Here is a 14,582-nt window from a genome sequence, read left to right on the forward strand (position 1 = left end):
ACAACCTAGCAGACTATTTGGAACAATTCTGCATCATATTCAGGGTATTTCATCTTCAGATCAACATGTTGTTACATTATTGGCAAGAAGGGATATTTTATTAAAATGGAAAGATACTTCTGTCCCTAAATTAATTGAATGGTTTTTTCAAGTAATGTTATGTCTCAGTTTGGAAAAAATTAGAAGTAGAACTTTTGATCACTGATTCGATTTTGAGAGAAGATGGGGCTCTTTTGCTAAATATTATCATTTAAATTGAATTATTTTATATGGTTTCCTTCCAATCTTATTTTATATAAATATGAATTGGCAGTTGATGATTCTTTTTCTTTATATATGGAGAGAGAGAGAGAGAGCGAGAGAGAAAGAGAGAGAGAGAGAGAGAGAGAGAGAGAGAGAGAGAGAGAGAGAGAGAGAGAGAGAGAGAGAGAGAGAGAGAGAGAGAGAGAGAGAGAGAGAGAGAGAGAGAGAGAGAGAGAGCGAGAGAGAGAGAGAGAGAGAGAGAGAGAGAGAGAATGGTAAGATGTATTGCTCCAGGGGTTGATTCCTGATGGGTTTTTTTTTCTTAGTTAGATGGGGTTTTTTTTCTTTACATATAAATTTTTTCTTCATTTTTATATATTACGATCAGTTTTTATTTTCTCCAGCTTTATTAATTATATATATATTAATTTGTTGAAGTTTTGTATCATCTTATAGCTGTAGAAGACTATGTACCAATAAAAAGATTATAAAAATGAACAAAAAATAAGAGTTGGAATGTTATGGTGAGATTGTATAAGACATTGGTGAGGCCGAATTTGGAGTATTGTGTGCAGTTTTGGTCACCAAATTACAGGAAGGATATTAATAAGGTTGAAAGAGTGCAGAGAAGGTTTACAAGGATGTTGCCGGGACTTGAGAAACTGAGTTACAGAGAAAGGTTCAATAGGTTAGGACTTTATTCCTTGGATCGTAGAAGAACTTGGGGAGACTTGATAGAGGTATATAAAATTTTGATGGGTATAGATGGAGTGAATGCAAGCAAGGTTTTTTCCACTGAGGGCTAGGGGAGAAAAATAACCAGAGGACATGGGTTAAGGGTGAAGGGGGAAAAGTTTAAAGGGAACATGGGGGGGAGGGGTTTCTTCACACAGAGAGTGGTGGGAGTGTGGAATGAGCTGCCAGATGAAGTGGTAAATGCGGGATCGCTTTTAACATTTAAGAAAAACTTGGACAGATACATGGATCAGAGGTGCATGGAGGTATATGGTCCAGTTGCAGGTTAGTGGGACTAGGCAGAAAAATGGTTCGGCACAGCCAAGAAGGGCCAAATGGCCTGTTTCTGTGCTGTAATGTTCTATGGTTCTAAGTCTTTCCAGATGGAATAGGATTTATAAGACCATAAGACAAAGGAGCAGAATTAGGCCATTAGGACCATCATGTCTGCTCCACCATTCAATCATAGGTGATCCTTTTTTTCCCTCCTCAGTCCCACTCCACGGCCTTCTCCCCTTAACCATTCATGCCATGTCCAATCAAGAACCTATCAAGCTCTTTCTTAAATACACCCATGACCTGGCCTCCACAGCTGCCTGTGGTAAGAAATTCCACAAATTCACCACCCTCTGGCTACAGAAATTTCTCCATAGCTCTGTGTTAAATGGAGGCTGTGTCCTCTTTTCTTAGAATTCACCCCCCCCCCACCATCGGAAACAACCTTTTCACATCTACTCTGTGTGGGCCTTCCAACATTCAAAAGGTTTCAATGAGATCCCCTTCATCCTCCTAAATTCCACCCAGCACAGACCCAGAGCTATCAAACATTACTCATATGAAAACCCTTTCATTACTGTAATCCTCCTTGTGACCCTCCTCTGAACCTCTCCAATGCCAGCACAACACTTCTTAGATGAGGAACCCAAAACTGTTCACAATAATCAAGGTGAGGCCTCATCAGTGCCTTATAAAGCCTCAGCATCACATCCTTGCTCTTGTACTCTAGACCTCCTGAAATGAATGCTAACATTGCATTTGCCTTCTTCACCACCAACTCAATCTGCAAGTTTTAACCTTTAGGATGTTCTGCACAAGGACTTCCAAGTCCCTTTGTGTCTCAGATATTTGGATTTTCTTCCTGTGTAGAAAATAGTCTGCACAGTTATTTCTACTATCAAAGTGCTTGACCATGCATTTTCCAACACTGTATTTCATTTGCCACTCTCTTGCCAATTCTCCTAATCTGTCTTAAGTCCTTCTGTAGCTGACCTGTTCTCTCAACATTACCTTTTCCTCCAATAATCTTCATATCATCTACAAACTTGGCAACAAAGCCATCTAAATCATTGATATACAGCATAAAAAGTGGTCCCAACACTTACCTTTGTGGAACACCACTAGTCACTGTCAGCCAACCAGAAAAGGATCCTTTTATTCCCACTCACTGACTCCTACCAATAAGCCAATGCTCTAACCATGTTAGTAACTTTACTGGAATACCATGCTCTTAACTTGGTAAGCAGCCTCATGTCTGGCACCTTACCAAAGACTTTCTGAAATTCCAAATATATAACATCCACTACATCCCCTTTATCTTTCTAATTGTAATCTCCTCAAAGAATTCCAACAGGTTTGGCAGGCAAGATTTTCTTTAAGGAAACGATGCTGACTATGTCCTATCTTGTCCTATGTCACCAAGTACTCCATAACTTCATTCTAAACAATTGACTCCAACATCTTCCCGACCACTGAGGTCAGGCTAATTTCCTTCTGCTGCCTTCCTCCTTTCTTAAAGTGTGGAGTGACATTTGCCATTTTCCAGCCCTCTGGCACCATGCCAGAGTCCAATAATTTTTGATAAATCATTTCTAATGCCTCCACAATCTCTACCACTACCTCTTTCAGAACCCCAGGGTGCAGTTCATCAGGTCTGGGTGACTTATGTACGCTTAGGTCTTTCAGCTTTTTAAGTACCTTCTCCCTTGTAATAGTAACTGTACTCACTTCTCATCCTTCACACCCTTCAACGTTTCGCGCACTGCTAGTGTCTTCCACTTGAAGACTGATGCAAAATATTCATTTAGTACATTATTATTTCTCCAGCCTCATTTTATAGTGGTCCTATATCCACTTTCATCTCTCTTTTCTTTTTTACATGCTTGGAAAAAGCCTTCACTCTCCACATTGATGTTGTTTACTAGCTTGCTTTCATATTTCATATTTTCCCTCCTAATGATTCTTCTAGTTGCTCTCTGCAGGGTTCCCAATCCTTTGTCTTCCCACTAATTTGAGCTTTTTTATGCCCGCTCTTTTGCTTTTACAGTAGCTTTGATTTCCCTTGCTGTATTATTTTACCATTTGAGTATTTCTTCATTTTTGGAATACACCTATCCTACACCTTTCTCATTTTTCCAAGAAACTCATGCCACTGTTGCTCTGCTGTCATCTCCTTCCAATGTACTTGGGCCAACTCCTGTTTCACCTCCCATTTTATGGGATACTCTGAAGGCGGTCTTAAGAGGGAAAATTATAGCGATTTCTTCATATAAGAAAAAAATAAGGAATAAAACATTAGAGGAATTACAAAATAGGCTGAAGGAACTAGAGAAAAAACACAAATTGAATTTTGCACAGGATACATTAGGGGAAACTAAAAGAACTAGGAATGAAATAAATAGTTTGGCTATGCAAGAAATCAGGAAAAACTTAATGTTTCTGAAACAGAGCCATTATGAAAGTGGATTGAAATCTAGGAAAATACTGGCGTGCAAACTGAAAAAAAAAGCAGAAAATACAATTCATAGAATTAGGGACCCAAGAACGAAAATGATAAAAAAATAAGCTAAGGGAAATTCAAGAAGCTTTTGAAGTGTTTTACAAAACTCTATATTCCAAAGTTCAAGGGGGAAGCATAACCCAAATTGACACCTTCTTGAATTCTCTAGAGTTACCCACTTTAAGCGAAGAACAAAATAGAACAATGACCGCTGACATAACTGAAGTTGAATTAAAAGCTGCACATAGTAGGCTTAAATTAAGCAAGTCACCAGGATCAGATGGGTATATGGCAGAGTGGTACAAAGAATTTAAAAATGAGTTAATTCCCACTGAACTGGGCTCTAAAAAAGGCACAAATGCCACCCAATTGGAAGGAAGCGATAATCTCAGCTATACCGAAAGAAGGCAAGGATAAAATGGAATGCGGGTCATTTAGACCAATATCCATTCTTAATGTAGATTATAGATTATTTACCTCCATCATGGCCAAACGATTAGAGGAGTTTCTACCCATACTGATACATAACGATCAGATAGGTTTTATACGACAATGCAAAACACAAGACAATATACGAAGCACACTTCACATTATGGACCATTTACAAAAAAAATTAAATCGAAGCAACAGTGATAAGTGTGGACGCTGAAAAAGCATTTGATTCAGTTAATTGGAATTTTCTTTACAGAGTTTTACATAGATTTGGTTTCGAGGACACAATTATTAAAACTATACAGACACTAAATGACAATCCTACTGCTAGGATTAAAATCAATGGATATTTATCAAATAGTTTTACCCTAGAAAGGGGCACGAGACAGGGTTGTGCATGGTCACCGCTATTCTTCGCATTATATCTGCAACCATTAGCTCAATACATCATACATAATGAAGATATCAGGGGAATTACTATTAAAGGGACAAAGCATAATTTGGCTTGTTACGCAGATGGCATTTTGATCTATCTAGGGCGGGGGTCGGCAACCTGCGGCTCCCGAGCCATTTGTGGCTCTTTCACCTCTGTGCTGCGGCTCCCTGTGGCTTTGGGAAATAATTGGTCAGTATTTAATTAAAATGTATTTTATGTTAGTTTGTTAGCTTTTGAAATGTAATTCTAAATTTGAAGATTATGGTGATCTTGTACAATCTAAGTGTGGCGACACATTTCCTCACAATTAGCCAGCATTCCGGCTAAGGGAGATAGCCTACGGGGGTTTGTGAGTACGCGTCTTTTGCAGCATCTGCGTCCATGGGGGCTGGGTTGAGGGAGGCTTAAAAGCAAGGCTGTTTAGTTCGAATAAAGTTATTCGACTGCAGTTTACTGACTGCGTGAGCACACCGCTACAACGTGTTTTTATCGCTATTAATATACGTCACCACTGCCAATACCTGACACCCGCCAGTGCGCGATTTCTTTAATTTTTCGATCCAAGGTAAGCCAACTATGGAGAATTCTAAAAAAAGAAAAGTGACTGAAGAAAACAGAACGTTTAATGATACGTGGACAGATTCATTTGCTTTCACTGTTGACGAGACTGGTTTACCGGTATGCTTAATATGCAATGAGAAACTAGCAAACAACAAAAAGTCAAATGTCGCAAGGCATTTCCAGAGTAAACACGCAGCCTTTGCTCAAAAATATCCGGATGGAGATGAGAGAAAAAAAGCCGTTTCGGAACTGATGCGGAAGGTTGATCTGAGCAAAAATCATTTCCAGAAATGGATGAAGTCTGGAAAATCAACGACATACGCCAGTTATATTGCCGCTCAGGAAATAGTCAGGCACGGGAAGCAGTTTACAGATGGTGAATATATAAAAGAATCTTTCATTAAGATTTCAGAACATCTATTCACGGACTTTAAAAACAAGAGTGAAATTGTGCAGAAAATCAGGGATATGCCCCTCTCTGCAAAGACTGTCAAAGACAGAACCATAAAAATGGCAGAAGACATCACAAGACAGCAAATTAAAGACATCAATTCAGCTGTGGCCTACTCGATTGCCTGTGACGAGTCTAAAGACAAAGGTGATATTGAACAAATAGCGTTGTTTTGCCGGTATGTAAACTCTGCCGGGCCACAGGAAGAACTGATTGAGTTGATACCTCTAAAAGACCAAACACGGGGGGAGGACATCTGTGAGGCTGTCTTGAATTGTTTAAGAGCCAAAGGAATAAAGACCACCCATCTGGTGTCAGTAGCTACTGATGGGGCTCCGAATATGACGGGAACGCACAAGGGATTTGTGGCTTTACTGCAGAAGTCGCTGGACAGAAAGCTGCTGACTTTTCACTGCATCTTGCACCAAGAGGCACTGTGCGCTCAAACATTTCCTCCGGAATGCACAGAAGTAATGGATGTTGTCATTCAGATTGTCAATAAAATAATGGCAAAAAGTTTAAATCACCGTCAATTCCGTTTGTTACTGGACGAGATGGAAAGCGCATATTCTGATCTCCTGCTGCACAACAAAGTCCGGTGGCTGTCCAAAGGGGAGGTGCTGAAACGCTTTGTCGCGTGTCTGGAAGAAGTGAAAACTTTCCTGGGCAGCAAAGGGCTCACCTTTCCTGAGCTGGAACAGCCAGAGTGGCTGGAAAAGCTACACTTCATGGTAGACATGACAGCGCACCTGAACACGCTGAACACAGCTCTTCAGGGGAAAGGACGCACAGCCCTGCACATGTTGGAGGATGTTTTGGCATTCGAGCGCAAGTTGACAGTGCTTGCCAGAGATTTACAGAAAGGCACTTTGTCTCACTTCCACAATTTGAGAGAGTTCAAACAAGGTCACGACATGATAATTTCGGAGTATTTACATTCTGCAATCATCGCAATGCAAACATCGTTTGGGAAACGCTTCTGTGAGTTCAGAGAGGAAAAAAACACATTATCCTTCCCGGTCACTCCCTTAAGCATCGATCCTTCCCTACTGAATACGACTGCATTGGCAGGTGTGAGTCAACCTGATCTTGAGATGGAACTGGCCGACATAGCCGACAAAGACATATGGGTGTCCAAGTTTAGACGCTTGACAGCAGACCTTGAAGATGTTGCCCGTCAGAAGGCCGTTCTTGCTCAGAATCACAAATGGAGTGATATTGAAAACCTTCCAAAACCGGACAAACTTGTGTTCGAAACATGGAATGCTATGCCCGACATTTATGTAAACATGAAAAAGTATGCGCTTGGAGTCCTGTCGATCTTTGGATCCACATATGTATGTGAGCAGGTGTTCTCCAACATGAACTTTATTAAAAACAAACATCGCGCACGCCTCACAGATGACAGCTTGCGATCCTGTGTAAAGATGAAGGTGACGTCATACAGCCCTGATGTGCAGACGCTGTGCGCTGAGGTCCAGGAGCAGAAATCCCATTAACCAAGTATGATAAATATTTTAATTGCCTATTATTTTATGTATATTCATATTTTTTCATTGTTCAGTGAAATAGTCCTTTTATTTTTCAGGCTGACAGCTGGCTGATGTTATTTTTGGTTTGCTGCTGGCAGCAAATTTAAGTTTGGCGTTTTTCATAAATACAAGAAGGACTCAAATAGACGTTGAGTATTTTACTTAAAAGTAACCTTCAACCCAACGTCTTTTTTTCGGAGTTCAAAATGTTTTTGTTGCATGCAGAAATGTAATTTCGTTTTCTCTGCAGGAGTTCATCAATTTCATAAATGCAACACATTATAGTTTGTTTATACATAGCATAAAGGCAAAAAAAACGTTGTATGCAGTGTTATTTCATTTTAAATGTCAAACGGGTTTTGCGGCTCCCAGTGTTTTCTTTTCTGTGGGAAACGGGTCCAAGTGGCTCTTTCAGTGGTAAAGGTTGCTGACCCCTGATCTAGGGCAACCAACATACTCTTTACCTAAATTGATGCAATCCTTTGAACAATATGGCCAATTATCAGGATACAAGATTAATAGAACATAGAACAGTACAGCACATTACAGGCCCTTCAGCCCACAATGAAGTGCCGACCCTCAAACCCTGCCTCCCATATAACCCCCCACCTTATATTCCTCCATATACCTGTCTAGTAGTCTCTTAAACTTCACTAGTGTATCTGCCTCCACCACTGACTCAGGCAGTGCATTCCACGCACCAACCACTCTGAGTGAAAAACCTTCCTCTAATATCCCCCTTGAACTTCCCTCCCCTTACCTTAAAGTCATGTCCTCTTGTACTGATCAGTGGTGCCCTGGGGAAGAGGTCCTGGCTGTCCACTCTGTCTATTCCTCTTAATATCTGATACACCTCTATCATGTCTCTTCTCATCCTCCTTCTCTTCGAAGAGTAAAGCCCTAGCTCCCTTAATCTCTGATCATTATCCATACTCTCTAAACCAGGCAGCATCCCAGTAAATCTCCTCTGTACCTTTTCCAATTCTTCCACATCCTTCCTATACTGAGGCGACCAGAACTGGACACAGTACTCCAAGTGTGGCCTAACTAGAGTTTTATAGAGCTGCATCATTACATCGCATCTCTTAAACTCTATCCCTCGACTTATGAAAGCTGACACCCCATAAGCTTTCTTAACTACGCTATCTACCTGTAAGGCAACTTTCAGAGATCTGTGGACATGTACCGCCAGATCCCTCTGCTCCTCCATACTGCCAAGTATCCTGCCATTTACTTTCTGCTCTGTCTTAAGAGTTTGGCCTTCCAAAATGTACCACCTCACACTTCCCCGGGTTGAACTCCATCTGCCACTTCTCAGCCCACTTCTGCATCCTATAACTGTCTCTCTGCAATCTTCGACAATCCTCTACACTATCTACAACACCACCAACCTTTGTGACGTCTGCAGACTTGCCAACCTACCCTTCTACCCCCACATCCAGGTCGTTAATAAAAATCACAAAAAGTAGAGGTCCCAGAACCGATCCTTGTGGGACACCACTAGTCACAACCCTCCAATCCGAATGTACTCCCTCCACCATGACCACCTGCTTTCTGCAGGCAAGCCAATTCTGAATCCACCTGGCCAAACTTCCCTGGATCCGATGCCTTCTGACATTCTGAATAAGCCTACCATGTGGAACCTTATCAAATGCCTTACTAAAATCCATGTAGATCACATCCACTGCACTACCCTCATCTATGTGCCTGGTCACCTCCTCAAAGAACTCTATCAGGCTTGTTAGGCACGATCTGCCCTTCAGCCATGCTGACTGTCTCTGATCAGACCATGATTCTCTAAATGCCCATAGATCCTATCTCTAAGAATCTTTTCCAACAGCAATATAGATAAAACACAATTACTTTCATATTACTATAGCCCACCAAGAGAAATTGAAAGTCGATACCCCTGGGCATGGCACACAGAGTCTTTCAAATATTTAGGCATCATTATGCCAAAAGATTTGGCAAAATTATCAGAATGTAACTGTCAGCCTATATATAAAATAATTAAGTAAGATGTGGCAAGATGGAACCTGATTCCTTTTTTCAGTCTCAGTTCAAGGATTGAGTCTATTAAAATGAATATACTGCCCAGACTGTTATATCTCTTTCAGACCTTACCAATAGAGATTAATCAAAATCAATTCAATGAATGGAACAAGATGCTATCAAGGTATATTTGGCAGGGTAAAAGGCCTAGATATTTTATTACAACCTCTCAGAAATCCCATTATGATAGTAACCTCCCTGTTTGCTGGAGAAATGGGGGAAATCAAAATGCAAATCATTATCATCTTTTTTGGGACTGCCCTGCTATCAAAAACTATTGGAGGAGGATACACAATGCTCTACAAGACATCTTTAAATGTGAAATACCCTTAGAGAGTAAGACCATGCAAAATGCTGGAGGAACTCAGCAGGCCAGGCAGCATCTATGGAAATGTTTTGGGCCGAGACCTTCAGCAGACCTGGAGATAAAAAGATGAACAGCAGAGTTAAAAGTGGGGGGAAGGGAGGGGTGAAGTAAAGAGCTGGAAAGTTGATTTGTGAAAGAGCTACAGAGCTGGAGAAGGGGGAATCTAATAGGAGAGGACAGAAGGCCATGGAAGAAAGTGAGGGGGGGGATGGGCAGACAAGGAGATAAGGTGAGGAAGGTAAAAAGGGATGGGGAATGGTGAAAGAGGGATCAGGGGGCCATCACCGGAAGTTTGAGATATCGATGTTCATGCCATCGCAACAGTGGAGGAGGTCTTGTATGGACATATCGGAATGGGAATGGGAAGTGCAATTAAAATGGGTGGCCACTGGGAGATCCTGCTTTTTCTGGCAGAGGGAGCATAGGTGCTTGGTGAAGTGGTCTCACCAATATATTTTAATGATAATTACATAGCCTCTGTCACTTTTAATGACAGTCTCAATCTGTGCTAAATGCTTGTCTAGTGTGTTGGCTCCCCTACTGTATCACCTTGAATAAAAACAGAAATTAGTTTGGAAATGTCTGCACCTAACCCATCATATGACGCTCAATAGAAAAACATTGAGGAGCGGGTACTTCCCGTCCCCATACAAGCAATTTTGGCTGATAACAACCTACAAAGGTACATAAATACTATTGATAACCCATGGGTGAAATTGACTCTTAAAATATGGAAAACTACTATAAAAGAATATAATCTAGAGGGAGATATTGCAATTCTTAAATGGTGTGCATATGACTCGGATTTTACACCAAATAAATTGGATGCTAGATTTAAGCACTGGACAGCTAAAGGAATAACAGTTCTTTGTAACATAATGAAAGAAGGAACACTGTTCAGTTTTGAAATGCTTAAAGAGAAACACTTATTAGAAAAACAAGATTTTTATCGGTATTTACAGATGTGACAATATGTTAATAAGATGCTTAAAAATGTAACCAAGGCAAGTACATGCTTGATAGAGCTATTTAGAAAAGCATACAATTCAGATAATGGTAGTAGAATCATTTCAAGCATGTATAAGGGGTTGTCAAATCTTAAAACACATTTGACTTCATACATTAAAACAAAATGGGAGAAGGAGGGAGGGATAACTATAACTGAGGAAGAATGCACAACGATATGGAGGTATCAATGGAAGTGTACCAGCTCACAGAAATGGAGGGAGTTTGGACGGAAAAACTTGATAAGATATTTTATTACACCCTCTCAGAACTCCCGTTATGATAGTAACCTCCCAGTTTGCTGGAGAAATTGTGGAAATCAAAATGCAAATCATTATCATAATTTTTGGGACTGCCCTGTTGTCAAAAACTATTGGAGGGGGATACACAATGCCCTACAAGACATCTTTAAATGTGAAATACCCTTGGAGAGTAAGACCATATATTTTGGATATATACCTCAAGAATAGTTTGAAAGAGATAAATATTTAATGAATATACAGTTGGTGGCTGGTAAAAAGACTCTTACTAGGAAATGGTTATCACAACAAAATACATGGATGGAAATTACAATGGAGTTTTACAAAATGGAGACGATAACAGCATCTGTTAATCATAAGCTGGAACAATTTGATTCATACTGAAAAAAATGGTTTAACTACATAATGCCTCATAGGCCTTATTTTATTCTCACAAATCAATGAATCTGTTGTAAAAAAAAGATCACTCCCTACTTGTACAGTTCTCTCCTTTTGTCTGTTTTTTCTTTCCACTCTTATCTATAAGTCTATACCTCAGATAAGTATGTACAAGGTCTGAAATACATCTTATGGAAATGTTTTATGATAAACTTCAATAAAAAAAAATAAATTACAAAAAAAAGAAAATCATACTGGGATCACTGCCTCCTCAGGGTTCTTTTACCTTAAACTCCCTAATCACCTGCAGTTTATAACACCCAGTCCAGTTTAGCGGATCCTCTAGCCGTCTCAATGACAAACTGCTCTAAAAAGCATCTTGTAGGCATTCAACAAATACAGGTGTAGCAAGTGCACATCAAGTTCAGCTGTCTGCACAGGCCTGTGACCAAGATCTGTCTTTGAAAGGAGGCAGAAGTTTGAGGAGCCACAGCTTGAAAGCTTCATGACTTGTATGTGACAGAGATTGCTAGTAAAGATCACTCTGTACTTGGCTGGCAGCCTCTGGCCTAAATGACTGTTACATGACATGACTGAAAGAAGAAAGAGTATATTTGCATAAATGTTAAGATATTAATCCTTAAAGATTTTGAGTCTCCTATTTTAATAGTATGTAATTGTAATTATTAAGGTATGATAAAGGACTGGGTAGGAGCCATGTGTCGATTTTCTGTCTGTCTATATTGTATTTTGTTGAGCGTTTATTACGTGGGTTTGAGCGTAAGAGAAGCAAAGGAGTATCGTTATGTACTCACGCTTTGACTTACTTAGTTTCGTCCAGAGGGAGTGAGCCGCGGTGTGATTTTTTTTGTAAAAATCGTCTATTTCGCTAGTTGCGCTTAATCACGCTCATTTAAACGTTAATTACTCTTACTTCGTGTTTTCGCTAATTTTAATTTTGTTTGATTTTTTTTATCGCTATAAGATTTTTCATCTTTGCTGGTTTCTTAATAGAGGATCTAACGTACTTTTATCGATTTGGAATACAGTTACTTGGAACACTCAGTCTCTCCGCAGTTTTGATTTATTCTCAAGTAACCACTGCATATAATTTTGTTCTGAGTCCATAATCCCTGGATTTAGATAGCTGGAACTCGACAGTGTTTGGGAAATCATCAGCTCCGTTTTCCTCCGCCCTACGTATGGCGAGGAAAAACGCTGGAACTGTCACCCATGGCTGCCTCTCTACCCAGAAAACCCCGCGATCGAGAGGTTGGTCTAACCCGTCACGGTCCCAGCGATGCGCATGCTCCGCTGAGATGGCACCAACGCCTTCGTTATCAGCAGAAAACTCCCCAGGGCCCAGGTATGGATAGTAAGGCTGAGAAAGAGATAAAGGACGGGGACTATGCCAGGGTACGGGACAACGATTAATCCAAAACCCGCACAATTGTCTCTCGGTCGAGGAGCTGATGAAACCTCCCGCTCCTACCTGCCGTCGATCCTCCGCAGCATTTCGCCCACTGAGCGCATGTGCAACACTCGGGGACTACTGCGACCCTTACGCCTGCGCATTAGATCGCTGGGTCACCGACGGCTAATTCAGAACGCGGAAGTATCTGGGCAGGCAAGGTGGCACGGAAAGTGTCTGTAAACACTGGTTCCAGGCCACTTGCCTTAGAAACAGTCAATTGTTTAATGTAGAAAATTCAGCAGCTACTTCAACATTACAAGCTCCCACAAACAATATACAGGCATTCCGTGTGTAAAATCACGAAGTTCACTTCACTTACAAATGCAGATATAACACAAGATATTCTGCAGATTTTGGAAACATAGAGCAACACACTCAAAGTATTAGAAAAACTCAGCATGTCAGGTAGCAGCTAAGTAAAGGAGTAAACAAACAGTCTCAGTGAAGGGTCTCGGCCTGGAACATTGACTTCATTCCTCTCCATAGATGGTATCTGGCCCACAGTTCATCCAGCATTTTGCAGAAATAAACAATGAATGTTGCTGATCTTTCATATGAAGCCACATTCTCCTGGTCTGATTCATTCTTCCTCCTCCCTGTAAACTCTAGCCCCCAAACATGTTCTGGAGCCCCAAACCCCTGACTCATGCAGGACTGTTTTGGTTTCTGACTACCCTCCATCAAAGATTTACCCCACTATTCTGCTGTCATACTTTTGAGGAGAGTGGTATATTGCACCAATTCAGCTGTGAGTTGAAATCAGTGAAAATGTCCATAACATTGAAAAAAGCAGGAAAGAAAGAGATTAACCACTGATTTGCCCAAAGCCCTGAGGAATGAGGAATTTCAGACAAAACCCCAGTGAAATTTCCTTCTGCTGCAGTCTACAGAAAGTCATAGAGGAAATTAAAGGTAACTCTTTTCACCCACAGCTTAGTGACCAGTTACAACCTGTCATCACAGAGAGAGTGAGGGGTGAACAGCACGAAAGACATGGCAGACCAATTGAATAACTACTTTGGTTCTGTCTTCACTGGAGGACATAAATAATCTTCCGGAAATAGTAAGGAACCAAGGGTCTAGTGAGATGGAGGAACTGTGGGAAATACATGTTAGTAGGGAAGTGGTGTTTGGTAAATTGAAGGGATTAAAGGCAGATAAATCCCCAGGGCCAGATGGTCTGCATCCCAGAGTGCTTAAGGAAGTAACCCAAGAAATAGTGGATGCATTAGTGATAATTTTTCAAAATCCTTAGATTCTGGATTAGTTCCTGAGGATTGGAGGGTGGCTAATGTAACCCCACTTTTTAAAAAAGGAGGGAGAGAGAAACCGGGGAATTATAGACCAGTTAGTCTGACATTGGTGGTGGGGAAAATGCTAGAGTCGGTTATCAAAGATGTGATAACACCACATTTGGAAAGAGGTGAAATCATCAGACAAAGTCAGCATGGATTTGTGAAAGGAAAATCATGTCTGACGAATCTTATAGAATTTTTTGAAGATGTAACTAGTAGAGTGGATAGGGGAGAGCCAGTGGATGTGGTATATTTAGATTTTCAAAAGGCTTTTGACAAGGTCCCACACAGGAGATTAGTGTGCAAACTTAAAGCACACGGTATTAGGGGTATGGTATTGATGTGGATAGAGAATTGGTTGGCAGACAGGAAGCAAAGAGTGGGAGTAAACGGGACCTTTTCAGAATGGCAGGCAGTGACTAGTGGGGTACCGCAAGGCTCAGTGCTGGACCCCAGTTGTTTACAATATATATTAATGATTTAGACAAGGGAATTAAATGCAGCATCTCCAAGTTTGCGGATGACACGAAGCTGGGTGGCGGTTTTAGCTGTGAGGAGGATACTAAGAGGATGCAGGGTAACTTT

General features: G+C 40.8%; 1 protein-coding gene across 1 annotated transcript in view; it reads right to left on the reverse strand.

Annotated features, from left to right (window-relative positions):
• The window catches only part of LOC132378730 (zinc finger protein 235-like), a 40,615-nt gene extending 27,514 nt beyond the window's left edge, over positions 1–13,101 (reverse strand). The window contains exon 1 of the mRNA XM_059945823.1: positions 12,721–13,101. The gene's annotated coding sequence lies outside the window, so the exon portion shown is untranslated. The remainder of the gene's footprint in view (positions 1–12,720) is intronic.
• Positions 13,102–14,582: the final 1,481 nt, after the last annotated feature.

The sequence above is a fragment of the Hypanus sabinus genome, chromosome 21, assembly GCF_030144855.1.
Source record: "Hypanus sabinus isolate sHypSab1 chromosome 21, sHypSab1.hap1, whole genome shotgun sequence".
In the NCBI taxonomy this organism is placed as follows: Eukaryota; Metazoa; Chordata; class Chondrichthyes; order Myliobatiformes; family Dasyatidae; genus Hypanus; species Hypanus sabinus.